Consider the following 24,748-nt stretch of genomic DNA (forward strand, 5'->3'; position numbering starts at 1 on the left):
GGCCCCTTCAGCCTCAGCCTGCTCAAAGCCTGGCCATTTCCTGGCTGGGCTGCTTTTAACTCTTATATTTACACATGCCTGGCTGCAGGGGCACTGAGCTTTTCTGGCCGGGACACGGAGCTGGATGGACGGATTGTGTGCTGACAGTAGCAAGCAGCAAACCGGCACACAGGCCTCTGCGGCTTCCAGCTCTGGCTTGCCCCAAGTTGAATGGGGGAGATTCGTCAAAACCTGCGCAGAGAAAAAGCGGAGCAGTTGCCCGTAGCAACCGATCACATTGCTTCTTTTCATTTTTTATTTGCTACCTTTTTGAAACTGGAAGAAGCCATCTCATTGGATGCTTACGGGCAATGGGCCAACTTTTCCCCCAAAACAGGTTTTCGTAAATCTCCCCCCCCCCCCCCCGATATTCGGGAAAGTGCCTTCCCAGGCTGGGCCAGAGGAGAAAGTGTAAAGAAACATCGCAACCTGTCTACAGCACCCGGTATTCCCAGGAGGTCAACCATCCCAGTACTGTCCGAGCCCGACCCTGCTTGGCTTCCAAGATCAGACGAGATCGGGCATACCCAGGGTGGTGTGGCCGGTAGACACTGGCTGGCCCCACTCTGTCGCACAAGCAGCTTTCCTCCAGGCCGCGGACCGTTGCGCAAAGGGCTGGACAGCAGGTAGCGCACCCCTGCGTACATTGCAGGTGAGCCCTGGGGACGTGCAGGGACTCAAGCTGATAGGACTGTAGGAGCATATCCCGTACTGTGACGTCACATAAACAACACAAGGGAGAAAGGCCATAAAAAAAGAAGAAAAGAAGCAAATGTGCAGCTAAGAAAGTGAATGTAAAAAAGGCATAGGGGAGACTGACCCCTGCTGGTTGAAGTGAGAAAAAGCAAAAAGCCTACAGCACCTGGTATTCCCAGGCGGTCTCCCATCCAAGTACTAACCAGGCCCGACCCTGCTTAGCTTCCGAGATCAGACGAGATCGGGCGTGTTCAGGGTGGTGTGGCCGTAGGCAGAGACGAGCCTCTCATTTGCAGCTCTTCTACTCTGCAGCCTGCCTGCCTGCCTGCCTGCTGCTCAGCACTGGGCCTGCTTCCTGCCCCCCTCCTTTCCACGCACTCAGCCCAGCTCCAAGGCTGCTTCAGCTCACTGGCTCTATGGCTTACGTACACAAACTGCTTTGCACAGGGAGCCCTTGCTCGGGCTGGCCCCTTCAGCCTCAGCCTGCTCAAAGCCTGGCCATTTCCTGGCTGGGCTGCTTTTAACTCTTATATTTACACATGCCTGGCTGCAGGGGCAATGAGCTTTTCTGGCCGGGACACGGAGCTGGATGGACGGATTGTGTGCTGACAGTAGCAAGCAGCAAACCGGCACACAGGCCTCTGCGGCTTCCAGCTCTGGCTTGCCCCAAGTTGAATGGGGGAGATTCGTCAAAACCTGCGCAGAGAAAAAGCGGAGCAGTTGCCCGTAGCAACCGATCACATTGCTTCTTTTCATTTTTTATTAGCTACCTTTTTGAAACTGGAAGAAGCCATCTCATTGGATGCTTACGGGCAATGGGCCAACTTTTCCCCCAAAACAGGTTTTCGTAAATCTCCCCCCCCCCCCGGATATTCGGGAAAGTGCCTTCCCAGGCTGGGCCAGAGGAGAAAGTGTAAAGAAACATCGCAACCTGTCTACAGCACCCGGTATTCCCAGGAGGTCAACCATCCCAGTACTGTCCGAGCCCGACCCTGCTTGGCTTCCGAGATCAGACGAGATCGGGCATACCCAGGGTGGTGTGGCCGGTAGACACTGGCTGGCCCCACTCTGTCGCACAAGCAGCTTTCCTCCAGGCCGCGGACCGTTGCGCAAAGGGCTGGACAGCAGGTAGCGCACCCCTGCGTACATTGCAGGTGAGCCCTGGGGACGTGCAGGGACTCAAGCTGATAGGACTGTAGGAGCATATCCCGTACTGTGACGTCACATAAACAACACAAGGGAGAAAGGCCATAAAAAAAGAAGAAAAGAAGCAAATGTGCAGCTAAGAAAGTGAATGTAAAAAAGGCATAGGGGAGACTGACCCCTGCTGGTTGAAGTGAGAAAAAGCAAAAAGCCTACAGCACCTGGTATTCCCAGGCGGTCTCCCATCCAAGTACTAACCAGGCCCGACCCTGCTTAGCTTCCGAGATCAGACGAGATCGGGCGTGTTCAGGGTGGTGTGGCCGTAGGCAGAGACGAGCCTCTCATTTGCAGCTCTTCTACTCTGCAGCCTGCCTGCCTGCCTGCCTGCCTGCCTGCTGCTCAGCACTGGGCCTGCTTCCTGCCCCCCTCCTTTCCACGCACTCAGCCCAGCTCCAAGGCTGCTTCAGCTCACTGGCTCTATGGCTTACGTACACAAACTGCTTTGCACAGGGAGCCCTTGCTCGGGCTGGCCCCTTCAGCCTCAGCCTGCTCAAAGCCTGGCCATTTCCTGGCTGGGCTGCTTTTAACTCTTATATTTACACATGCCTGGCTGCAGGGGCAATGAGCTTTTCTGGCCGGGACACGGAGCTGGATGGACGGATTGTGTGCTGACAGTAGCAAGCAGCAAACCGGCACACAGGCCTCTGCGGCTTCCAGCTCTGGCTTGCCCCAAGTTGAATGGGGGAGATTCGTCAAAACCTGCGCAGAGAAAAAGCGGAGCAGTTGCCCGTAGCAACCGATCACATTGCTTCTTTTCATTTTTTATTTGCTACCTTTTTGAAACTGGAAGAAGCCATCTCATTGGATGCTTACGGGCAATGGGCCAACTTTTCCCCCAAAACAGGTTTTCGTAAATCTCCCCCCCCCCCGATATTCGGGAAAGTGCCTTCCCAGGCTGGGCCAGAGGAGAAAGTGTAAAGAAACATCGCAACCTGTCTACAGCACCCGGTATTCCCAGGAGGTCAACCATCCCAGTACTGTCCGAGCCCGACCCTGCTTGGCTTCCGAGATCAGACGAGATCGGGCGTGTTCAGGGTGGTGTGGCCGTAGGCAGAGACGAGCCTCTCATTTGCAGCTCTTCTACTCTGCAGCCTGCCTGCCTGCCTGCTGCTCAGCACTGGGCCTGCTTCCTGCCCCCCTCCTTTCCACGCACTCAGCCCAGCTCCAAGGCTGCTTCAGCTCACTGGCTCTATGGCTTACGTACACAAAGTGCTTTGCACAGGGAGCCCTTGCTCGGGCTGGCCCCTTCAGCCTCAGCCTGCTCAAAGCCTGGCCATTTCCTGGCTGGGCTGCTTTTAACTCTTATATTTACACATGCCTGGCTGCAGGGGCAATGAGCTTTTCTGGCCGGGACACGGAGCTGGATGGACGGATTGTGTGCTGACAGTAGCAAGCAGCAAACCGGCACACAGGCCTCTGCGGCTTCCAGCTCTGGCTTGCCCCAAGTTGAATGGGGGAGATTCGTCAAAACCTGCGCAGAGAAAAAGCGGAGCAGTTGCCCGTAGCAACCGATCACATTGCTTCTTTTCATTTTTTATTTGCTACCTTTTTGAAACTGGAAGAAGCCATCTCATTGGATGCTTACGGGCAATGGGCCAACTTTTCCCCCAAAACAGGTTTTCGTAAATCTCCCCCCCCCCGATATTCGGGAAAGTGCCTTCCCAGGCTGGGCCAGAGGAGAAAGTGTAAAGAAACATCGCAACCTGTCTACAGCACCCGGTATTCCCAGGAGGTCAACCATCCCAGTACTGTCCGAGCCCGACCCTGCTTGGCTTCCGAGATCAGACGAGATCGGGCGTGTTCAGGGTGGTGTGGCCGTAGGCAGAGACGAGCCTCTCATTTGCAGCTCTTCTACTCTGCAGCCTGCCTGCCTGCCTGCTGCTCAGCACTGGGCCTGCTTCCTGCCCCCCTCCTTTCCACGCACTCAGCCCAGCTCCAAGGCTGCTTCAGCTCACTGGCTCTATGGCTTACGTACACAAACTGCTTTGCACAGGGAGCCCTTGCTCGGGCTGGCCCCTTCAGCCTCAGCCTGCTCAAAGCCTGGCCATTACCTGGCTGGGCTGCTTTTAACTCTTATATTTACACATGCCTGGCTGCAGGGGCAATGAGCTTTTCTGGCCGGGACACGGAGCTGGATGGACGGATTGTGTGCTGACAGTAGCAAGCAGCAAACCGGCACACAGGCCTCTGCGGCTTCCAGCTCTGGCTTGCCCCAAGTTGAATGGGGGAGATTCGTCAAAACCTGCGCAGAGAAAAAGCGGAGCAGTTGCCCGTAGCAACCGATCACATTGCTTCTTTTCATTTTTTATTTGCTACCTTTTTGAAACTGGAAGAAGCCATCTCATTGGATGCTTACGGGCAATGGGCCAACTTTTCCCCCAAAACAGGTTTTCGTAAATCTCCCCCCCCCCGATATTCGGGAAAGTGCCTTCCCAGGCTGGGCCAGAGGAGAAAGTGTAAAGAAACATCGCAACCTGTCTACAGCACCCGGTATTCCCAGGAGGTCAACCATCCCAGTACTGTCCGAGCCCGACCCTGCTTGGCTTCCGAGATCAGACGAGATCGGGCATACCCAGGGTGGTGTGGCCGGTAGACACTGGCTGGCCCCACTCTGTCGCACAAGCAGCTTTCCTCCAGGCCGCGGACCGTTGCGCAAAGGGCTGGACAGCAGGTAGCGCACCCCTGCGTACATTGCAGGTGAGCCCTGGGGACGTGCAGGGACTCAAGCTGATAGGACTGTAGGAGCATATCCCGTACTGTGACGTCACATAAACAACACAAGGGAGAAAGGCCATAAAAAAAGAAGAAAAGAAGCAAATGTGCAGCTAAGAAAGTGAATGTAAAAAAGGCATAGGGGAGACTGACCCCTGCTGGTTGAAGTGAGAAAAAGCAAAAAGCCTACAGCACCTGGTATTCCCAGGCGGTCTCCCATCCAAGTACTAACCAGGCCCGACCCTGCTTAGCTTCCGAGATCAGACGAGATCGGGCGTGTTCAGGGTGGTGTGGCCGTAGGCAGAGACGAGCCTCTCATTTGCAGCTCTTCTACTCTGCAGCCTGCCTGCCTGCCTGCTGCTCAGCACTGGGCCTGCTTCCTGCCCCCCTCCTTTCCACGCACTCAGCCCAGCTCCAAGGCTGCTTCAGCTCACTGGCTCTATGGCTTACGTACACAAACTGCTTTGCACAGGGAGCCCTTGCTCGGGCTGGCCCCTTCAGCCTCAGCCTGCTCAAAGCCTGGCCATTTCCTGGCTGGGCTGCTTTTAACTCTTATATTTACACATGCCTGGCTGCAGGGGCAATGAGCTTTTCTGGCCGGGACACGGAGCTGGATGGACGGATTGTGTGCTGACAGTAGCAAGCAGCAAACCGGCACACAGGCCTCTGCGGCTTCCAGCTCTGGCTTGCCCCAAGTTGAATGGGGGAGATTCGTCAAAACCTGCGCAGAGAAAAAGCGGAGCAGTTGCCCGTAGCAACCGATCACATTGCTTCTTTTCATTTTTTATTTGCTACCTTTTTGAAACTGGAAGAAGCCATCTCATTGGATGCTTACGGGCAATGGGCCAACTTTTCCCCCAAAACAGGTTTTCGTAAATCTCCCCCCCCCCCCGATATTCGGGAAAGTGCCTTCCCAGGCTGGGCCAGAGGAGAAAGTGTAAAGAAACATCGCAACCTGTCTACAGCACCCGGTATTCCCAGGAGGTCAACCATCCCAGTACTGTCCGAGCCCGACCCTGCTTGGCTTCCGAGATCAGACGAGATCGGGCATACCCAGGGTGGTGTGGCCGGTAGACACTGGCTGGCCCCACTCTGTCGCACAAGCAGCTTTCCTCCAGGCCGCGGACCGTTGCGCAAAGGGCTGGACAGCAGGTAGCGCACCCCTGCGTACATTGCAGGTGAGCCCTGGGGACGTGCAGGGACTCAAGCTGATAGGACTGTAGGAGCATATCCCGTACTGTGACGTCACATAAACAACACAAGGGAGAAAGGCCATAAAAAAAGAAGAAAAGAAGCAAATGTGCAGCTAAGAAAGTGAATGTAAAAAAGGCATAGGGGAGACTGACCCCTGCTGGTTGAAGTGAGAAAAAGCAAAAAGCCTACAGCACCTGGTATTCCCAGGCGGTCTCCCATCCAAGTACTAACCAGGCCCGACCCTGCTTAGCTTCCGAGATCAGACGAGATCGGGCGTGTTCAGGGTGGTGTGGCCGTAGGCAGAGACGAGCCTCTCATTTGCAGCTCTTCTACTCTGCAGCCTGCCTGCCTGCCTGCTGCTCAGCACTGGGCCTGCTTCCTGCCCCCCTCCTTTCCACGCACTCAGCCCAGCTCCAAGGCTGCTTCAGCTCACTGGCTCTATGGCTTACGTACACAAACTGCTTTGCACAGGGAGCCCTTGCTCGGGCTGGCCCCTTCAGCCTCAGCCTGCTCAAAGCCTGGCCATTTCCTGGCTGGGCTGCTTTTAACTCTTATATTTACACATGCCTGGCTGCAGGGGCAATGAGCTTTTCTGGCCGGGACACGGAGCTGGATGGACGGATTGTGTGCTGACAGTAGCAAGCAGCAAACCGGCACACAGGCCTCTGCGGCTTCCAGCTCTGGCTTGCCCCAAGTTGAATGGGGGAGATTCGTCAAAACCTGCGCAGAGAAAAAGCGGAGCAGTTGCCCGTAGCAACCGATCACATTGCTTCTTTTCATTTTTTATTTGCTACCTTTTTGAAACTGGAAGAAGCCATCTCATTGGATGCTTACGGGCAATGGGCCAACTTTTCCCCCAAAACAGGTTTTCGTAAATCTCCCCCCCCCCCCGATATTCGGGAAAGTGCCTTCCCAGGCTGGGCCAGAGGAGAAAGTGTAAAGAAACATCGCAACCTGTCTACAGCACCCGGTATTCCCAGGAGGTCAACCATCCCAGTACTGTCCGAGCCCGACCCTGCTTGGCTTCCGAGATCAGACGAGATCGGGCATACCCAGGGTGGTGTGGCCGGTAGACACTGGCTGGCCCCACTCTGTCGCACAAGCAGCTTTCCTCCAGGCCGCGGACCGTTGCGCAAAGGGCTGGACAGCAGGTAGCGCACCCCTGCGTACATTGCAGGTGAGCCCTGGGGACGTGCAGGGACTCAAGCTGATAGGACTGTAGGAGCATATCCCGTACTGTGACGTCACATAAACAACACAAGGGAGAAAGGCCATAAAAAAAGAAGAAAAGAAGCAAATGTGCAGCTAAGAAAGTGAATGTAAAAAAGGCATAGGGGAGACTGACCCCTGCTGGTTGAAGTGAGAAAAAGCAAAAAGCCTACAGCACCTGGTATTCCCAGGCGGTCTCCCATCCAAGTACTAACCAGGCCCGACCCTGCTTAGCTTCCGAGATCAGACGAGATCGGGCGTGTTCAGGGTGGTGTGGCCGTAGGCAGAGACGAGCCTCTCATTTGCAGCTCTTCTACTCTGCAGCCTGCCTGCCTGCCTGCTGCTCAGCACTGGGCCTGCTTCCTGCCCCCCTCCTTTCCACGCACTCAGCCCAGCTCCAAGGCTGCTTCAGCTCACTGGCTCTATGGCTTACGTACACAAACTGCTTTGCACAGGGAGCCCTTGCTCGGGCTGGCCCCTTCAGCCTCAGCCTGCTCAAAGCCTGGCCATTTCCTGGCTGGGCTGCTTTTAACTCTTATATTTACACATGCCTGGCTGCAGGGGCAATGAGCTTTTCTGGCCGGGACACGGAGCTGGATGGACGGATTGTGTGCTGACAGTAGCAAGCAGCAAACCGGCACACAGGCCTCTGCGGCTTCCAGCTCTGGCTTGCCCCAAGTTGAATGGGGGAGATTCGTCAAAACCTGCGCAGAGAAAAAGCGGAGCAGTTGCCCGTAGCAACCGATCACATTGCTTCTTTTCATTTTTTATTTGCTACCTTTTTGAAACTGGAAGAAGCCATCTCATTGGATGCTTACGGGCAATGGGCCAACTTTTCCCCCAAAACAGGTTTTCGTAAATCTCCCCCCCCCCCGATATTCGGGAAAGTGCCTTCCCAGGCTGGGCCAGAGGAGAAAGTGTAAAGAAACATCGCAACCTGTCTACAGCACCCGGTATTCCCAGGAGGTCAACCATCCCAGTACTGTCCGAGCCCGACCCTGCTTGGCTTCCGAGATCAGACGAGATCGGGCATACCCAGGGTGGTGTGGCCGGTAGACACTGGCTGGCCCCACTCTGTCGCACAAGCAGCTTTCCTCCAGGCCGCGGACCGTTGCGCAAAGGGCTGGACAGCAGGTAGCGCACCCCTGCGTACATTGCAGGTGAGCCCTGGGGACGTGCAGGGACTCAAGCTGATAGGACTGTAGGAGCATATCCCGTACTGTGACGTCACATAAACAACACAAGGGAGAAAGGCCATAAAAAAAGAAGAAAAGAAGCAAATGTGCAGCTAAGAAAGTGAATGTAAAAAAGGCATAGGGGAGACTGACCCCTGCTGGTTGAAGTGAGAAAAAGCAAAAAGCCTACAGCACCTGGTATTCCCAGGCGGTCTCCCATCCAAGTACTAACCAGGCCCGACCCTGCTTAGCTTCCGAGATCAGACGAGATCGGGCGTGTTCAGGGTGGTGTGGCCGTAGGCAGAGACGAGCCTCTCATTTGCAGCTCTTCTACTCTGCAGCCTGCCTGCCTGCCTGCTGCTCAGCACTGGGCCTGCTTCCTGCCCCCCTCCTTTCCACGCACTCAGCCCAGCTCCAAGGCTGCTTCAGCTCACTGGCTCTATGGCTTACGTACACAAACTGCTTTGCACAGGGAGCCCTTGCTCGGGCTGGCCCCTTCAGCCTCAGCCTGCTCAAAGCCTGGCCATTTCCTGGCTGGGCTGCTTTTAACTCTTATATTTACACATGCCTGGCTGCAGGGGCAATGAGCTTTTCTGGCCGGGACACGGAGCTGGATGGACGGATTGTGTGCTGACAGTAGCAAGCAGCAAACCGGCACACAGGCCTCTGCGGCTTCCAGCTCTTGCTTGCCCCAAGTTGAATGGGGGAGATTCGTCAAAACCTGCGCAGAGAAAAAGCGGAGCAGTTGCCCGTAGCAACCGATCACATTGCTTCTTTTCATTTTTTATTTGCTACCTTTTTGAAACTGGAAGAAGCCATCTCATTGGATGCTTACGGGCAATGGGCCAACTTTTCCCCCAAAACAGGTTTTCGTAAATCTCCCCCCCCCCCCCGATATTCGGGAAAGTGCCTTCCCAGGCTGGGCCAGAGGAGAAAGTGTAAAGAAACATCGCAACCTGTCTACAGCACCCGGTATTCCCAGGAGGTCAACCATCCCAGTACTGTCCGAGCCCGACCCTGCTTGGCTTCCGAGATCAGACGAGATCGGGCATACCCAGGGTGGTGTGGCCGGTAGACACTGGCTGGCCCCACTCTGTCGCACAAGCAGCTTTCCTCCAGGCCGCGGACCGTTGCGCAAAGGGCTGGACAGCAGGTAGCGCACCCCTGCGTACATTGCAGGTGAGCCCTGGGGACGTGCAGGGACTCAAGCTGATAGGACTGTAGGAGCATATCCCGTACTGTGACGTCACATAAACAACACAAGGGAGAAAGGCCATAAAAAAAGAAGAAAAGAAGCAAATGTGCAGCTAAGAAAGTGAATGTAAAAAAGGCATAGGGGAGACTGACCCCTGCTGGTTGAAGTGAGAAAAAGCAAAAAGCCTACAGCACCTGGTATTCCCAGGCGGTCTCCCATCCAAGTACTAACCAGGCCCGACCCTGCTTAGCTTCCGAGATCAGACGAGATCGGGCGTGTTCAGGGTGGTGTGGCCGTAGGCAGAGACGAGCCTCTCATTTGCAGCTCTTCTACTCTGCAGCCTGCCTGCCTGCCTGCTGCTCAGCACTGGGCCTGCTTCCTGCCCCCCTCCTTTCCACGCACTCAGCCCAGCTCCAAGGCTGCTTCAGCTCACTGGCTCTATGGCTTACGTACACAAACTGCTTTGCACAGGGAGCCCTTGCTCGGGCTGGCCCCTTCAGCCTCAGCCTGCTCAAAGCCTGGCCATTTCCTGGCTGGGCTGCTTTTAACTCTTATATTTACACATGCCTGGCTGCAGGGGCAATGAGCTTTTCTGGCCGGGACACGGAGCTGGATGGACGGATTGTGTGCTGACAGTAGCAAGCAGCAAACCGGCACACAGGCCTCTGCGGCTTCCAGCTCTGGCTTGCCCCAAGTTGAATGGGGGAGATTCGTCAAAACCTGCGCAGAGAAAAAGCGGAGCAGTTGCCCGTAGCAACCGATCACATTGCTTCTTTTCATTTTTTATTTGCTACCTTTTTGAAACTGGAAGAAGCCATCTCATTGGATGCTTACGGGCAATGGGCCAACTTTTCCCCCAAAACAGGTTTTCGTAAATCTCCCCCCCCCCGATATTCGGGAAAGTGCCTTCCCAGGCTGGGCCAGAGGAGAAAGTGTAAAGAAACATCGCAACCTGTCTACAGCACCCGGTATTCCCAGGAGGTCAACCATCCCAGTACTGTCCGAGCCCGACCCTGCTTGGCTTCCGAGATCAGACGAGATGGGGCATACCCAGGGTGGTGTGGCCGGTAGACACTGGCTGGCCCCACTCTGTCGCACAAGCAGCTTTCCTCCAGGCCGCGGACCGTTGCGCAAAGGGCTGGACAGCAGGTAGCGCACCCCTGCGTACATTGCAGGTGAGCCCTGGGGACGTGCAGGGACTCAAGCTGATAGGACTGTAGGAGCATATCCCGTACTGTGACGTCACATAAACAACACAAGGGAGAAAGGCCATAAAAAAAGAAGAAAAGAAGCAAATGTGCAGCTAAGAAAGTGAATGTAAAAAAGGCATAGGGGAGACTGACCCCTGCTGGTTGAAGTGAGAAAAAGCAAAAAGCCTACAGCACCTGGTATTCCCAGGCGGTCTCCCATCCAAGTACTAACCAGGCCCGACCCTGCTTAGCTTCCGAGATCAGACGAGATCGGGCGTGTTCAGGGTGGTGTGGCCGTAGGCATAGACGAGCCTCTCATTTGCAGCTCTTCTACTCTGCAGCCTGCCTGCCTGCCTGCTGCTCAGCACTGGGCCTGCTTCCTGCCCCCCTCCTTTCCACGCACTCAGCCCAGCTCCAAGGCTGCTTCAGCTCACTGGCTCTATGGCTTACGTACACAAACTGCTTTGCACAGGGAGCCCTTGCTCGGGCTGGCCCCTTCAGCCTCAGCCTGCTCAAAGCCTGGCCATTTCCTGGCTGGGCTGCTTTTAACTCTTATATTTACACATGCCTGGCTGCAGGGGCAATGAGCTTTTCTGGCCGGGACACGGAGCTGGATGGACGGATTGTGTGCTGACAGTAGCAAGCAGCAAACCGGCACACAGGCCTCTGCGGCTTCCAGCTCTGGCTTGCCCCAAGTTGAATGGGGGAGATTCGTCAAAACCTGCGCAGAGAAAAAGCGGAGCAGTTGCCCGTAGCAACCGATCACATTGCTTCTTTTCATTTTTTATTTGCTACCTTTTTGAAACTGGAAGAAGCCATCTCATTGGATGCTTACGGGCAATGGGCCAACTTTTCCCCCAAAACAGGTTTTCGTAAATCTCCCCCCCCCCCGATATTCGGGAAAGTGCCTTCCCAGGCTGGGCCAGAGGAGAAAGTGTAAAGAAACATCGCAACCTGTCTACAGCACCCGGTATTCCCAGGAGGTCAACCATCCCAGTACTGTCCGAGCCCGACCCTGCTTGGCTTCCGAGATCAGACGAGATCGGGCATACCCAGGGTGGTGTGGCCGGTAGACACTGGCTGGCCCCACTCTGTCGCACAAGCAGCTTTCCTCCAGGCCGCGGACCGTTGCGCAAAGGGCTGGACAGCAGGTAGCGCACCCCTGCGTACATTGCAGGTGAGCCCTGGGGACGTGCAGGGACTCAAGCTGATAGGACTGTAGGAGCATATCCCGTACTGTGACGTCACATAAACAACACAAGGGAGAAAGGCCATAAAAAAAGAAGAAAAGAAGCAAATGTGCAGCTAAGAAAGTGAATGTAAAAAAGGCATAGGGGAGACTGACCCCTGCTGGTTGAAGTGAGAAAAAGCAAAAAGCCTACAGCACCTGGTATTCCCAGGCGGTCTCCCATCCAAGTACTAACCAGGCCCGACCCTGCTTAGCTTCCGAGATCAGACGAGATCGGGCGTGTTCAGGGTGGTGTGGCCGTAGGCAGAGACGAGCCTCTCATTTGCAGCTCTTCTACTCTGCAGCCTGCCTGCCTGCCTGCTGCTCAGCACTGGGCCTGCTTCCTGCCCCCCTCCTTTCCACGCACTCAGCCCAGCTCCAAGGCTGCTTCAGCTCACTGGCTCTATGGCTTACGTACACAAACTGCTTTGCACAGGGAGCCCTTGCTCGGGCTGGCCCCTTCAGCCTCAGCCTGCTCAAAGCCTGGCCATTTCCTGGCTGGGCTGCTTTTAACTCTTATATTTACACATGCCTGGCTGCAGGGGCAATGAGCTTTTCTGGCCGGGACACGGAGCTGGATGGACGGATTGTGTGCTGACAGTAGCAAGCAGCAAACCGGCACACAGGCCTCTGCGGCTTCCAGCTCTTGCTTGCCCCAAGTTGAATGGGGGAGATTCGTCAAAACCTGCGCAGAGAAAAAGCGGAGCAGTTGCCCGTAGCAACCGATCACATTGCTTCTTTTCATTTTTTATTTGCTACCTTTTTGAAACTGGAAGAAGCCATCTCATTGGATGCTTACGGGCAATGGGCCAACTTTTCCCCCAAAACAGGTTTTCGTAAATCTCCCCCCCCCCGATATTCGGGAAAGTGCCTTCCCAGGCTGGGCCAGAGGAGAAAGTGTAAAGAAACATCGCAACCTGTCTACAGCACCCGGTATTCCCAGGAGGTCAACCATCCCAGTACTGTCCGAGCCCGACCCTGCTTGGCTTCCGAGATCAGACGAGATCGGGCATACCCAGGGTGGTGTGGCCGGTAGACACTGGCTGGCCCCACTCTGTCGCACAAGCAGCTTTCCTCCAGGCCGCGGACCGTTGCGCAAAGGGCTGGACAGCAGGTAGCGCACCCCTGCGTACATTGCAGGTGAGCCCTGGGGACGTGCAGGGACTCAAGCTGATAGGACTGTAGGAGCATATCCCGTACTGTGACGTCACATAAACAACACAAGGGAGAAAGGCCATAAAAAAAGAAGAAAAGAAGCAAATGTGCAGCTAAGAAAGTGAATGTAAAAAAGGCATAGGGGAGACTGACCCCTGCTGGTTGAAGTGAGAAAAAGCAAAAAGCCTACAGCACCTGGTATTCCCAGGCGGTCTCCCATCCAAGTACTAACCAGGCCCGACCCTGCTTAGCTTCCGAGATCAGACGAGATCGGGCGTGTTCAGGGTGGTGTGGCCGTAGGCAGAGACGAGCCTCTCATTTGCAGCTCTTCTACTCTGCAGCCTGCCTGCCTGCCTGCCTGCTGCTCAGCACTGGGCCTGCTTCCTGCCCCCCTCCTTTCCACGCACTCAGCCCAGCTCCAAGGCTGCTTCAGCTCACTGGCTCTATGGCTTACGTACACAAACTGCTTTGCACAGGGAGCCCTTGCTCGGGCTGGCCCCTTCAGCCTCAGCCTGCTCAAAGCCTGGCCATTTCCTGGCTGGGCTGCTTTTAACTCTTATATTTACACATGCCTGGCTGCAGGGGCAATGAGCTTTTCTGGCCGGGACACGGAGCTGGATGGACGGATTGTGTGCTGACAGTAGCAAGCAGCAAACCGGCACACAGGCCTCTGCGGCTTCCAGCTCTGGCTTGCCCCAAGTTGAATGGGGGAGATTCGTCAAAACCTGCGCAGAGAAAAAGCGGAGCAGTTGCCCGTAGCAACCGATCACATTGCTTCTTTTCATTTTTTATTTGCTACCTTTTTGAAACTGGAAGAAGCCATCTCATTGGATGCTTACGGGCAATGGGCCAACTTTTCCCCCAAAACAGGTTTTCGTAAATCTCCCCCCCCCCCGATATTCGGGAAAGTGCCTTCCCAGGCTGGGCCAGAGGAGAAAGTGTAAAGAAACATCGCAACCTGTCTACAGCACCCGGTATTCCCAGGAGGTCAACCATCCCAGTACTGTCCGAGCCCGACCCTGCTTGGCTTCCGAGATCAGACGAGATCGGGCATACCCAGGGTGGTGTGGCCGGTAGACACTGGCTGGCCCCACTCTGTCGCACAAGCAGCTTTCCTCCAGGCCGCGGACCGTTGCGCAAAGGGCTGGACAGCAGGTAGCGCACCCCTGCGTACATTGCAGGTGAGCCCTGGGGACGTGCAGGGACTCAAGCTGATAGGACTGTAGGAGCATATCCCGTACTGTGACGTCACATAAACAACACAAGGGAGAAAGGCCATAAAAAAAGAAGAAAAGAAGCAAATGTGCAGCTAAGAAAGTGAATGTAAAAAAGGCATAGGGGAGACTGACCCCTGCTGGTTGAAGTGAGAAAAAGCAAAAAGCCTACAGCACCTGGTATTCCCAGGCGGTCTCCCATCCAAGTACTAACCAGGCCCGACCCTGCTTAGCTTCCGAGATCAGACGAGATCGGGCGTGTTCAGGGTGGTGTGGCCGTAGGCATAGACGAGCCTCTCATTTGCAGCTCTTCTACTCTGCAGCCTGCCTGCCTGCCTGTTGCTCAGCACTGGGCCTGCTTCCTGCCCCCCTCCTTTCCACGCACTCAGCCCAGCTCCAAGGCTGCTTCAGCTCACTGGCTCTATGGCTTACGTACACAAACTGCTTTGCACAGGGAGCCCTTGCTCGGGCTGGCCCCTTCAGCCTCAGCCTGCTCAAAGCCTGGCCATTTCCTGGCTGGGCTGCTTTTAACTCTTATATTTACACATGCCTGGCTGCAGGGGCAATGAGCTTTTCTGGCCGGGACACGGAGCTGGATGGACGGATTGTGTGCTGACAGTAGCAAGCAGCAAACCGGCACACAGGCCTCTGCGGCTTCCAGCTCTGGCTTGCCCCAAGTTGAATGGGGGAGATTCGTCAAAACCTGCGCAGAGAAAAAGCGGAGCAGTTGCCCGTAGCAACCGATCACATTGCTTCTTTTCATTTTTTATTTGCTACCTTTTTGAAACTGGAAGAAGCCATCTCATTGGATGCTTACGGGCAATGGGCCAACTTTTCCCCCAAAACAGGTTTTCGTAAATCTCCCCCCCCCCCGATATTCGGGAAAGTGCCTTCCCAGGCTGGGCCAGAGGAGAAAGTGTAAAGAAACATCGCAACCTGTCTACAGCACCCGGTATTCCCAGGAGGTCAACCATCCCAGTACTGTCCGAGCCCGACCCTGCTTGGCTTCCGAGATCAGACGAGATCGGGCATACCCAGGGTGGTGTGGCCGGTAGACACTGGCTGGCCCCACTCTGTCGCACAAGCAGCTTTCCTCCAGGCCGCGGACCGTTGCGCAAAGGGCTGGACAGCAGGTAGCGCACCCCTGCGTACATTGCAGGTGAGCCCTGGGGACGTGCAGGGACTCAAGCTGATAGGACTGTAGGAGCATATCCCGTACTGTGACGTCACATAAACAACACAAGGGAGAAAGGCCATAAAAAAAGAAGAAAAGAAGCAAATGTGCAGCTAAGAAAGTGAATGTAAAAAAGGCATAGGGGAGACTGACCCCTGCTGGTTGAAGTGAGAAAAAGCAAAAAGCCTACAGCACCTGGTATTCCCAGGCGGTCTCCCATCCAAGTACTAACCAGGCCCGACCCTGCTTAGCTTCCGAGATCAGACGAGATCGGGCGTGTTCAGGGTGGTGTGGCCGTAGGCAGAGACGAGCCTCTCATTTGCAGCTCTTCTACTCTGCAGCCTGCCTGCCTGCCTGCCTGCTGCTCAGCACTGGGCCTGCTTCCTGCCCCCCTCCTTTCCACGCACTCAGCCCAGCTCCAAGGCTGCTTCAGCTCACTGGCTCTATGGCTTACGTACACAAACTGCTTTGCACAGGGAGCCCTTGCTCGGGCTGGCCCCTTCAGCCTCAGCCTGCTCAAAGCCTGGCCATTTCCTGGCTGGGCTGCTTTTAACTCTTATATTTACACATGCCTGGCTGCAGGGGCAATGAGCTTTTCTGGCCGGGACACGGAGCTGGATGGACGGATTGTGTGCTGACAGTAGCAAGCAGCAAACCGGCACACAGGCCTCTGCGGCTTCCAGCTCTTGCTTGCCCCAAGTTGAATGGGGGAGATTCGTCAAAACCTGCGCAGAGAAAAAGCGGAGCAGTTGCCCGTAGCAACCGATCACATTGCTTCTTTTCATTTTTTATTTGCTACCTTTTTGAAACTGGAAGAAGCCATCTCATTGGATGCTTACGGGCAATGGGCCAACTTTTCCCCCAAAACAGGTTTTCGTAAATCTCCCCCCCCCCCCCGATATTCGGGAAAGTGCCTTCCCAGGCTGGGCCAGAGGAGAAAGTGTAAAGAAACATCGCAACCTGTCTACAGCACCCGGTATTCCCAGGAGGTCAACCATCCCAGTACTGTCCGAGCCCGACCCTGCTTGGCTTCCGAGATCAGACGAGATCGGGCATACCCAGGGTGGTGTGGCCGGTAGACACTGGCTGGCCCCACTCTGTCGCACAAGCAGCTTTCCTCCAGGCCGCGGACCGTTGCGCAAAGGGCTGGACAGCAGGTAGCGCACCCCTGCGTACATTGCAGGTGAGCCCTGGGGACGTGCAGGGACTCAAGCTGATAGGACTGTAGGAGCATATCCCGTACTGTGACGTCACATAAACAACACAAGGGAGAAAGGCCATAAAAAAAGAAGAAAAGAAGCAAATGTGCAGCTAAGAAAGTGAATGTAAAAAAGGCATAGGGGAGACTGACCCCTGCTGGTTGAAGTGAGAAAAAGCAAAAAGCCTACAGCACCTGGTATTCCCAGGCGGTCTCCCATCCAAGTACTAACCAGGCCCGACCCTGCTTAGCTTCCGAGATCAGACGAGATCGGGCGTGTTCAGGGTGGTGTGGCCGTAGGCAGAGACGAGCCTCTCATTTGCAGCTCTTCTACTCTGCAGCCTGCCTGCCTGCCTGCTGCTCAGCACTGGGCCTGCTTCCTGCCCCCCTCCTTTCCACGCACTCAGCCCAGCTCCAAGGCTGCTTCAGCTCACTGGCTCTATGGCTTACGTACACAAACTGCTTTGCACAGGGAGCCCTTGCTCGGGCTGGCCCCTTCAGCCTCAGCCTGCTCAAAGCCTGGCCATTTCCTGGCTGGGCTGCTTTTAACTCTTATATTTACACATGCCTGGCTGCAGGGGCAATGAGCTTTTCTGGCCGGGACACGGAGCTGGATGGACGGATTGTGTGCTGACAGTAGCAAGCAGCAAACCGGCACACAGGCCTCTGCGGCTTCCAGCTCTGGCTTGCCCCAAGTTGAATGGGGGAGATTCGTCAAAACCTGCGCAGAGAAAAAGCGGAGCAGTTGCCCGTAGCAACCGATCACATTGCTTCTTTTCATTTTTTATTTGCTACCTTTTTGAAACTGGAAGAAGCCATCTCATTGGATGCTTACGGGCAATGGGCCAACTTTTCCCCCAAAACAGGTTTTCGTAAATCTCCCCCCCCCCGATATTCGGGAAAGTGCCTTCCCAGGCTGGGCCAGAGGAGAAAGTGTAAAGAAACATCGCAACCTGTCTACAGCACCCGGTATTCCCAGGAGGTCAACCATCCCAGTACTGTCCGAGCCCGACCCTGCTTGGCTTCCGAGATCAGACGAGATGGGGCATACCCAGGGTGGTGTGGCCGGTAGACACTGGCTGGCCCCACTCTGTCGCACAAGCAGCTTTCCTCCAGGCCGCGGACCGTTGCGCAAAGGGCTGGACAGCAGGTAGCGCACCCCTGCGTACATTGCAGGTGAGCCCTGGGGACGTGCAGGGACTCAAGCTGATAGGACTGTAGGAGCATATCCCGTACTGTGACGTCACATAAACAACACAAGGGAGAAAGGCCATAAAAAAAGAAGAAAAGAAGCAAATGTGCAGCTAAGAAAGTGAATGTAAAAAAGGCATAGGGGAGACTGACCCCTGCTGGTTGAAGTGAGAAAAAGCAAAAAGCCTACAGCACCTGGTATTCCCAGGCGGTCTCCCATCCAAGTACTAACCAGGCCCGACCCTGCTTAGCTTCCGAGATCAGACGAGATCGGGCGTGTTCAGGGTGGTGTGGCCGTAGGCATAGACGAGCCTCTCATTTGCAGCTCTTCTACTCTGCAGCCTGCCTGCCTGCCTGCTGCTCAGCACTGGGCCTGCTTCCTGCCCCCCTCCTTTCCACGCACTCAGCCCAGCTCCAAGGCTGCTTCAGCTCACTGGCTCTATGGCTTACGTACACAAACTGCTTTGCACAGGGAGCCCTTGCTCGGGCTGGCCCCTTCAGCCTCAGCCTGCTCAAAGCCTGGCCATTTCCTGGCTGGGCTGCTTTTAACTCTTATATTTACACATGCCTGGCTGCAGGGGCAATGAGCTTTTCTGGCCGGGACACGGAGCTGGATGGACGGATTGTGTGCTGACAGTAGCAAGCAGCAAACCGGCACACAGGCCTCTGCGGCTTCCAGCTCTGGCTTGCCCCAAGTTGAATGGGGGAGATTCGTCAAAACCTGCGCAGAGAAAAAGCGGAGCAGTTGCCCGTAGCAACCGATCACATTGCTTCTTTTCATTTTTTATTTGCTACCTTTTTGAAACTGGAAGAAGCCATCTCATTGGATGCTTACGGGCAATGGGCCAACTTTTCCCCCAAAACAGGTTTTCGTAAATCTCCCCCCCCCCCCGATATTCGGGAAAGTGCCTTCCCAGGCTGGGCCAGAGGAGAAAGTGTAAAGAAACATCGCAACCTGTCTACAGCACCCGGTATTCCCAGGAGGTCAACCATCCCAGTACTGTCCGAGCCCGACCCTGCTTGGCTTCCGAGATCAGACGAGATCGGGCATACCCAGGGTGGTGTGGCCGGTAGACACTGGCTGGCCCCACTCTGTCGCACAAGCAGCTTTCCTCCAGGCCGCGGACCGTTGCGCAAAGGGCTGGACAGCAGGTAGCGCACCCCTGCGTACATTGCAGGTGAGCCCTGGGGACGTGCAGGGACTCAAGCTGATAGGACTGTAGGAGCATATCCCGTACTGTGACGTCACATAAACAACACAAGGGAGAAAGGCCATAAAAAAAGAAGAAAAGAAGCAAATGTGCAGCTAAGAAAGTGAATGTAAAAAAGGCATAGGGGAGACTGACCCCTGCTGGTTGAAGTGAGAAAAAGCAAAAAGCCTACAGCACCTGGTATTCCCAGGCGGTCTCCCATCCAAGTACTAACCAGGCCCGACCCTGCTTAGCTTCCGAGATCAGACGAGATCGGGCGTGTTCAGGGTGGTGTGGCCGTAGGCAGAGACGAGCCTCTCATTTGCAGCTCTTCTACTCTGCAGCCTGCCTGCCTGCCTGCTGCTCAGCACTGGGCCTGCTTCCTGCCCCCCTCCTTTCCACGCACTCAGCCCAGCTCCAAGGCTGCTTCAGCTCACTGGCTCTATGGCTTACGTACACAAACTGCTTTGCACAGGGAGCCCTTGCTCGGGCTGGCCCCTTCAGCCTCAGCCTGCTCAAAGCCTGGCCATTTCCTGGCTGGGCTGCTTTTAACTCTTATATTTACACATGCCTGGCTGCAGGGGCAATGAGCTTTTCTGGCCGGGACACGGAGCTGGATGGACGGATTGTGTGCTGACAGTAGCAAGCAGCAAACCGGCACACAGGCCTCTGCGGCTTCCAGCTCTTGCTTGCCCCAAGTTGAATGGGGGAGATTCGTCAAAACCTGCGCAGAGAAAAAGCGGAGCAGTTGCCCGTAGCAACCGATCACATTGCTTCTTTTCATTTTTTATTTGCTACCTTTTTGAAACTGGAAGAAGCCATCTCATTGGATGCTTACGGGCAATGGGCCAACTTTTCCCCCAAAACAGGTTTTCGTAAATCTCCCCCCCCCCCGATATTCGGGAAAGTGCCTTCCCAGGCTGGGCCAGAGGAGAAAGTGTAAAGAAACATCGCAACCTGTCTACAGCACCCGGTATTCCCAGGAGGTCAACCATCCCAGTACTGTCCGAGCCCGACCCTGCTTGGCTTCCGAGATCAGACGAGATCGGGCATACCCAGGGTGGTGTGGCCGGTAGACACTGGCTGGCCCCACTCTGTCGCACAAGCAGCTTTCCTCCAGGCCGCGGACCGTTGCGCAAAGGGCTGGACAGCAGGTAGCGCACCCCTGCGTACATTGCAGGTGAGCCCTGGGGACGTGCAGGGACTCAAGCTGATAGGACTGTAGGAGCATATCCCGTACTGTGACGTCACATAAACAACACAAGGGAGAAAGGCCATAAAAAAAGAAGAAAAGAAGCAAATGTGCAGCTAAGAAAGTGAATGTAAAAAAGGCATAGGGGAGACTGACCCCTGCTGGTTGAAGTGAGAAAAAGCAAAAAGCCTACAGCACCTGGTATTCCCAGGCGGTCTCCCATCCAAGTACTAACCAGGCCCGACCCTGCTTAGCTTCCGAGATCAGACGAGATCGGGCGTGTTCAGGGTGGTGTGGCCGTAGGCAGAGACGAGCCTCTCATTTGCAGCTCTTCTACTCTGCAGCCTGCCTGCCTGCCTGCCTGCTGCTCAGCACTGGGCCTGCTTCCTGCCCCCCTCCTTTCCACGCACTCAGCCCAGCTCCAAGGCTGCTTCAGCTCACTGGCTCTATGGCTTACGTACACAAACTGCTTTGCACAGGGAGCCCTTGCTCGGGCTGGCCCCTTCAGCCTCAGCCTGCTCAAAGCCTGGCCATTTCCTGGCTGGGCTGCTTTTAACTCTTATATTTACACATGCCTGGCTGCAGGGGCAATGAGCTTTTCTGGCCGGGACACGGAGCTGGATGGACGGATTGTGTGCTGACAGTAGCAAGCAGCAAACCGGCACACAGGCCTCTGCGGCTTCCAGCTCTGGCTTGCCCCAAGTTGAATGGGGGAGATTCGTCAAAACCTGCGCAGAGAAAAAGCGGAGCAGTTGCCCGTAGCAACCGATCACATTGCTTCTTTTCATTTTTTATTTGCTACCTTTTTGAAACTGGAAGAAGCCATCTCATTGGATGCTTACGGGCAATGGGCCAACTTTTCCCCCAAAACAGGTTTTCGTAAATCTCCCCCCCCCCGATATTCGGGAAAGTGCCTTCCCAGGCTGGGCCAGAGGAGAAAGTGTAAAGAAACATCGCAACCTGTCTACAGCACCCGGTATTCCCAGGAGGTCAACCATCCCAGTACTGTCCGAGCCCGACCCTGCTTGGCTTCCGAGATCAGACGAGATCGGGCATACCCAGGGTGGTGTGGCCGGTAGACACTGGCTGGCCCCACTCTGTCGCACAAGCAGCTTTCCTCCAGGCCGCGGACCGTTGCGCAAAGGGCTGGACAGCAGGTAGCGCACCCCTGCGTACATTGCAGGTGAGCCCTGGGGACGTGCAGGGACTCAAGCTGATAGGACTGTAGGAGCATATCCCGTACTGTGACGTCACATAAACAACACAAGGGAGAAAGGCCATAAAAAAAGAAGAAAAGAAGCAAATGTGCAGCTAAGAAAGTGAATGTAAAAAAGGCATAGGGGAGACTGACCCCTGCTGGTTGAAGTGAGAAAAAGCAAAAAGCCTACAGCACCTGGTATTCCCAGGCGGTCTCCCATCCAAGTACTAACCAGGCCCGACCCTGCTTAGCTTCCGAGATCAGACGAGATCGGGCGTGTTCAGGGTGGTGTGGCCGTAGGCATAGACGAGCCTCTCATTTGCAGCTCTTCTACTCTGCAGCCTGCCTGCCTGCCTGTTGCTCAGCACTGGGCCTGCTTCCTGCCCCCCTCCTTTCCACGCACTCAGCCCAGCTCCAAGGCTGCTTCAGCTCACTGGCTCTATGGCTTACGTACACAAACTGCTTTGCACAGGGAGCCCTTGCTCGGGCTGGCCCCTTCAGCCTCAGCCTGCTCAAAGCCTGGCCATTTCCTGGCTGGGCTGCTTTTAACTCTTATATTTACACATGCCTGGCTGCAGGGGCAATGAGCTTTTCTGGCCGGGACACGGAGCTGGATGGACGGATTGTGTGCTGACAGTAGCAAGCAGCAAACCGGCACACAGGCCTCTGCGGCTTCCAGCTCTGGCTTGCCCCAAGTTGAATGGGGGAGATTCGTCAAAACCTGCGCAGAGAAAAAGCGGAGCAGTTGCCCGTAGCAACCGATCACATTGCTTCTTTTCATTTTTTATTTGCTACCTTTTTGAAACTGGAAGAAGCCATCTCATTGGATGCTTACGGGCAATGGGCCAACTTTTCCCCCAAAACAGGTTTTCGTAAATCTCCCCCCCCCCCGATATTCGGGAAAGTGCCTTCCCAGGCTGGGCCAGAGGAGAAAGTGTAAAGAAACATCGCAACCTGTCTACAGCACCCGGTATTCCCAGGAGGTCAACCATCCCAGTACTGTCCGAGCCCGACCCTGCTTGGCTTCCGAGATCAGACGAGATCGGGCATACCCAGGGTGGTGTGGCCGGTAGACACTGGCTGGCCCCACTCTGTCGCACAAGCAGCTTTCCTCCAGGCCGCGGACCGTTGCGCAAAGGGCTGGACAGCAGGTAGCGCACCCCTGCGTACATTGCAGGTGAGCCCTGGGGACGTGCAGGGACTCAAGCTGATAGGACTGTAGGAGCATATCCCGTACTGTGACGTCACATAAACAACACAAGGGAGAAAGGCCATAAAAAAAGAAGAAAAGAAGCAAATGTGCAGCTAAGAAAGTGAATGTAAAAAAGGCATAGGGGAGACTGACCCCTGCTGGTTGAAGTGAGAAAAAGCAAAAAGCCTACAGCACCTGGTATTCCCAGGCGGTCTCCCATCCAAGTACTAACCAGGCCCGACCCTGCTTAGCTTCCGAGATCAGACGAGATCGGGCGTGTTCAGGGTGGTGTGGCCGTAGGCAGAGACGAGCCTCTCATTTGCAGCTCTTCTACTCTGCAGCCTGCCTGCCTGCCTGCCTGCTGCTCAGCACTGGGCCTGCTTCCTGCCCCCCTCCTTTCCACGCACTCAGCCCAGCTCCAAGGCTGCTTCAGCTCACTGGCTCTATGGCTTACGTACACAAACTGCTTTGCACAGGGAGCCCTTGCTCGGGCTGGCCCCTTCAGCCTCAGCCTGCTCAAAGCCTGGCCATTTCCTGGCTGGGCTGCTTTTAACTCTTATATTTACACATGCCTGGCTGCAGGGGCAATGAGCTTTTCTGGCCGGGACACGGAGCTGGATGGACGGATTGTGTGCTGACAGTAGCAAGCAGCAAACCGGCACACAGGCCTCTGCGGCTTCCAGCTCTGGCTTGCCCCAAGTTGAATGGGGGAGATTCGTCAAAACCTGCGCAGAGAAAAAGCGGAGCAGTTGCCCGTAGCAACCGATCACATTGCTTCTTTTCATTTTTTATTTGCTACCTTTTTGAAACTGGAAGAAGCCATCTCATTGGATGCTTACGGGCAATGGGCCAACTTTTCCCCCAAAACAGGTTTTCGTAAATCTCCCCCCCCCCCGATATTCGGGAAAGTGCCTTCCCAGGCTGGGCCAGAGGAGAAAGTGTAAAGAAACATCGCAACCTGTCTACAGCACCCGGTATTCCCAGGAGGTCAACCATCCCAGTACTGTCCGAGCCCGACCCTGCTTGGCTTCCGAGATCAGACGAGATCGGGCATACCCAGGGTGGTGTGGCCGGTAGACACTGGCTGGCCCCACTCTGTCGCACAAGCAGCTTTCCTCCAGGCCGCGGACCGTTGCGCAAAGGGCTGGACAGCAGGTAGCGCACCCCTGCGTACATTGCAGGTGAGCCCTGGGGACGTGCAGGGACTCAAGCTGATAGGACTGTAGGAGCATATCCCGTACTGTGACGTCACATAAACAACACAAGGGAGAAAGGCCATAAAAAAAGAAGAAAAGAAGCAAATGTGCAGCTAAGAAAGTGAATGTAAAAAAGGCATAGGGGAGACTGACCCCTGCTGGTTGAAGTGAGAAAAAGCAAAAAGCCTACAGCACCTGGTATTCCCAGGCGGTCTCCCATCCAAGTACTAACCAGGCCCGACCCTGCTTAGCTTCCGAGATCAGACGAGATCGGGCGTGTTCAGGGTGGTGTGGCCGTAGGCAGAGACGAGCCTCTCATTTGCAGCTCTTCTACTCTGCAGCCTGCCTGCCTGCCTGCTGCTCAGCACTGGGCCTGCTTCCTGCCCCCCTCCTTTCCACGCACTCAGCCCAGCTCCAAGGCTGCTTCAGCTCACTGGCTCTATGGCTTACGTACACAAACTGCTTTGCACAGGGAGCCCTTGCTCGGGCTGGCCCCTTCAGCCTCAGCCTGCTCAAAGCCTGGCCATTTCCTGGCTGGGCTGCTTTTAACTCTTATATTTACACATGCCTGGCTGCAGGGGCAATGAGCTTTTCTGGCCGGGACACGGAGCTGGATGGACGGATTGTGTGCTGACAGTAGCAAGCAGCAAACCGGCACACAGGCCTCTGCGGCTTCCAGCTCTTGCTTGCCCCAAGTTGAATGGGGGAGATTCGTCAAAACCTGCGCAGAGAAAAAGCGGAGCAGTTGCCCGTAGCAACCGATCACATTGCTTCTTTTCATTTTTTATTTGCTACCTTTTTGAAACTGGAAGAAGCCATCTCATTGGATGCTTACGGGCAATGGGCCAACTTTTCCCCCAAAACAGGTTTTCGTAAATCTCCCCCCCCCCGATATTCGGGAAAGTGCCTTCCCAGGCTGGGCCAGAGGAGAAAGTGTAAAGAAACATCGCAACCTGTCTACAGCACCCGGTATTCCCAGGAGGTCAACCATCCCAGTACTGTCCGAG

General features: G+C 55.3%; 21 non-coding genes and 20 pseudogenes across 21 annotated transcripts; all 41 read right to left on the bottom strand.

Moving 5' to 3' along the window:
- Positions 1–469: 469 nt before the first annotated feature.
- On the bottom strand, positions 470–589 carry LOC130309870 (5S ribosomal RNA; annotated as a pseudogene).
- Positions 590–889: 300 nt separating this feature from the next.
- On the bottom strand, positions 890–1,008 carry LOC130309919 (5S ribosomal RNA). The gene has a single exon (XR_008858489.1). It is a non-coding gene; the product is annotated as a 5S ribosomal RNA (ribosomal RNA).
- A 659-nt stretch (positions 1,009–1,667) lies between these two features.
- LOC130309836 (5S ribosomal RNA) lies at positions 1,668–1,787 on the bottom strand (annotated as a pseudogene).
- A 300-nt stretch (positions 1,788–2,087) lies between these two features.
- LOC130309795 (5S ribosomal RNA) lies at positions 2,088–2,206 on the bottom strand. Its single transcript, XR_008858423.1, has one exon. It is a non-coding gene; the product is annotated as a 5S ribosomal RNA (ribosomal RNA).
- Positions 2,207–2,871: 665 nt separating this feature from the next.
- Positions 2,872–2,990, bottom strand: LOC130309799 (5S ribosomal RNA). The gene has a single exon (XR_008858427.1). It is a non-coding gene; the product is annotated as a 5S ribosomal RNA (ribosomal RNA).
- Positions 2,991–3,642: 652 nt separating this feature from the next.
- LOC130309800 (5S ribosomal RNA) lies at positions 3,643–3,761 on the bottom strand. The gene has a single exon (XR_008858428.1). It is a non-coding gene; the product is annotated as a 5S ribosomal RNA (ribosomal RNA).
- Positions 3,762–4,413: 652 nt separating this feature from the next.
- LOC130309837 (5S ribosomal RNA) lies at positions 4,414–4,533 on the bottom strand (annotated as a pseudogene).
- Positions 4,534–4,833: 300 nt separating this feature from the next.
- On the bottom strand, positions 4,834–4,952 carry LOC130309806 (5S ribosomal RNA). The gene has a single exon (XR_008858433.1). It is a non-coding gene; the product is annotated as a 5S ribosomal RNA (ribosomal RNA).
- Positions 4,953–5,606: 654 nt separating this feature from the next.
- On the bottom strand, positions 5,607–5,726 carry LOC130309838 (5S ribosomal RNA; annotated as a pseudogene).
- Positions 5,727–6,026: 300 nt separating this feature from the next.
- Positions 6,027–6,145, bottom strand: LOC130309817 (5S ribosomal RNA). Its single transcript, XR_008858444.1, has one exon. It is a non-coding gene; the product is annotated as a 5S ribosomal RNA (ribosomal RNA).
- A 654-nt stretch (positions 6,146–6,799) lies between these two features.
- Positions 6,800–6,919, bottom strand: LOC130309839 (5S ribosomal RNA; annotated as a pseudogene).
- Positions 6,920–7,219: 300 nt separating this feature from the next.
- On the bottom strand, positions 7,220–7,338 carry LOC130309829 (5S ribosomal RNA). The gene has a single exon (XR_008858449.1). It is a non-coding gene; the product is annotated as a 5S ribosomal RNA (ribosomal RNA).
- A 653-nt stretch (positions 7,339–7,991) lies between these two features.
- On the bottom strand, positions 7,992–8,111 carry LOC130309841 (5S ribosomal RNA; annotated as a pseudogene).
- Positions 8,112–8,411: 300 nt separating this feature from the next.
- On the bottom strand, positions 8,412–8,530 carry LOC130309840 (5S ribosomal RNA). The gene has a single exon (XR_008858450.1). It is a non-coding gene; the product is annotated as a 5S ribosomal RNA (ribosomal RNA).
- A 655-nt stretch (positions 8,531–9,185) lies between these two features.
- LOC130309842 (5S ribosomal RNA) lies at positions 9,186–9,305 on the bottom strand (annotated as a pseudogene).
- A 300-nt stretch (positions 9,306–9,605) lies between these two features.
- Positions 9,606–9,724, bottom strand: LOC130309851 (5S ribosomal RNA). The gene has a single exon (XR_008858451.1). It is a non-coding gene; the product is annotated as a 5S ribosomal RNA (ribosomal RNA).
- A 652-nt stretch (positions 9,725–10,376) lies between these two features.
- On the bottom strand, positions 10,377–10,496 carry LOC130309873 (5S ribosomal RNA; annotated as a pseudogene).
- A 300-nt stretch (positions 10,497–10,796) lies between these two features.
- On the bottom strand, positions 10,797–10,915 carry LOC130309863 (5S ribosomal RNA). Its single transcript, XR_008858452.1, has one exon. It is a non-coding gene; the product is annotated as a 5S ribosomal RNA (ribosomal RNA).
- A 653-nt stretch (positions 10,916–11,568) lies between these two features.
- LOC130309843 (5S ribosomal RNA) lies at positions 11,569–11,688 on the bottom strand (annotated as a pseudogene).
- Positions 11,689–11,988: 300 nt separating this feature from the next.
- Positions 11,989–12,107, bottom strand: LOC130309875 (5S ribosomal RNA). The gene has a single exon (XR_008858453.1). It is a non-coding gene; the product is annotated as a 5S ribosomal RNA (ribosomal RNA).
- A 652-nt stretch (positions 12,108–12,759) lies between these two features.
- On the bottom strand, positions 12,760–12,879 carry LOC130309844 (5S ribosomal RNA; annotated as a pseudogene).
- A 300-nt stretch (positions 12,880–13,179) lies between these two features.
- On the bottom strand, positions 13,180–13,298 carry LOC130309882 (5S ribosomal RNA). The gene has a single exon (XR_008858454.1). It is a non-coding gene; the product is annotated as a 5S ribosomal RNA (ribosomal RNA).
- Positions 13,299–13,955: 657 nt separating this feature from the next.
- On the bottom strand, positions 13,956–14,075 carry LOC130309845 (5S ribosomal RNA; annotated as a pseudogene).
- Positions 14,076–14,375: 300 nt separating this feature from the next.
- Positions 14,376–14,494, bottom strand: LOC130309883 (5S ribosomal RNA). Its single transcript, XR_008858455.1, has one exon. It is a non-coding gene; the product is annotated as a 5S ribosomal RNA (ribosomal RNA).
- Positions 14,495–15,147: 653 nt separating this feature from the next.
- On the bottom strand, positions 15,148–15,267 carry LOC130309846 (5S ribosomal RNA; annotated as a pseudogene).
- Positions 15,268–15,567: 300 nt separating this feature from the next.
- Positions 15,568–15,686, bottom strand: LOC130309885 (5S ribosomal RNA). Its single transcript, XR_008858457.1, has one exon. It is a non-coding gene; the product is annotated as a 5S ribosomal RNA (ribosomal RNA).
- Positions 15,687–16,345: 659 nt separating this feature from the next.
- LOC130309847 (5S ribosomal RNA) lies at positions 16,346–16,465 on the bottom strand (annotated as a pseudogene).
- A 300-nt stretch (positions 16,466–16,765) lies between these two features.
- Positions 16,766–16,884, bottom strand: LOC130309886 (5S ribosomal RNA). The gene has a single exon (XR_008858458.1). It is a non-coding gene; the product is annotated as a 5S ribosomal RNA (ribosomal RNA).
- A 652-nt stretch (positions 16,885–17,536) lies between these two features.
- Positions 17,537–17,656, bottom strand: LOC130309874 (5S ribosomal RNA; annotated as a pseudogene).
- A 300-nt stretch (positions 17,657–17,956) lies between these two features.
- Positions 17,957–18,075, bottom strand: LOC130309888 (5S ribosomal RNA). Its single transcript, XR_008858459.1, has one exon. It is a non-coding gene; the product is annotated as a 5S ribosomal RNA (ribosomal RNA).
- A 654-nt stretch (positions 18,076–18,729) lies between these two features.
- LOC130309848 (5S ribosomal RNA) lies at positions 18,730–18,849 on the bottom strand (annotated as a pseudogene).
- Positions 18,850–19,149: 300 nt separating this feature from the next.
- Positions 19,150–19,268, bottom strand: LOC130309889 (5S ribosomal RNA). The gene has a single exon (XR_008858460.1). It is a non-coding gene; the product is annotated as a 5S ribosomal RNA (ribosomal RNA).
- A 653-nt stretch (positions 19,269–19,921) lies between these two features.
- LOC130309849 (5S ribosomal RNA) lies at positions 19,922–20,041 on the bottom strand (annotated as a pseudogene).
- A 300-nt stretch (positions 20,042–20,341) lies between these two features.
- LOC130309890 (5S ribosomal RNA) lies at positions 20,342–20,460 on the bottom strand. The gene has a single exon (XR_008858461.1). It is a non-coding gene; the product is annotated as a 5S ribosomal RNA (ribosomal RNA).
- A 656-nt stretch (positions 20,461–21,116) lies between these two features.
- LOC130309850 (5S ribosomal RNA) lies at positions 21,117–21,236 on the bottom strand (annotated as a pseudogene).
- A 300-nt stretch (positions 21,237–21,536) lies between these two features.
- Positions 21,537–21,655, bottom strand: LOC130309891 (5S ribosomal RNA). The gene has a single exon (XR_008858462.1). It is a non-coding gene; the product is annotated as a 5S ribosomal RNA (ribosomal RNA).
- Positions 21,656–22,308: 653 nt separating this feature from the next.
- Positions 22,309–22,428, bottom strand: LOC130309852 (5S ribosomal RNA; annotated as a pseudogene).
- A 300-nt stretch (positions 22,429–22,728) lies between these two features.
- LOC130309892 (5S ribosomal RNA) lies at positions 22,729–22,847 on the bottom strand. The gene has a single exon (XR_008858463.1). It is a non-coding gene; the product is annotated as a 5S ribosomal RNA (ribosomal RNA).
- Positions 22,848–23,504: 657 nt separating this feature from the next.
- On the bottom strand, positions 23,505–23,624 carry LOC130309853 (5S ribosomal RNA; annotated as a pseudogene).
- A 300-nt stretch (positions 23,625–23,924) lies between these two features.
- Positions 23,925–24,043, bottom strand: LOC130309893 (5S ribosomal RNA). Its single transcript, XR_008858464.1, has one exon. It is a non-coding gene; the product is annotated as a 5S ribosomal RNA (ribosomal RNA).
- Positions 24,044–24,695: 652 nt separating this feature from the next.
- LOC130309854 (5S ribosomal RNA) overlaps positions 24,696–24,748 on the bottom strand; it is a 120-nt pseudogene continuing 67 nt past the window's right edge.

This window comes from Hyla sarda, unplaced genomic scaffold, assembly GCF_029499605.1.
Source record: "Hyla sarda isolate aHylSar1 unplaced genomic scaffold, aHylSar1.hap1 scaffold_1542, whole genome shotgun sequence".
NCBI lineage: Eukaryota > Metazoa > Chordata > Amphibia > Anura > Hylidae > Hyla > Hyla sarda.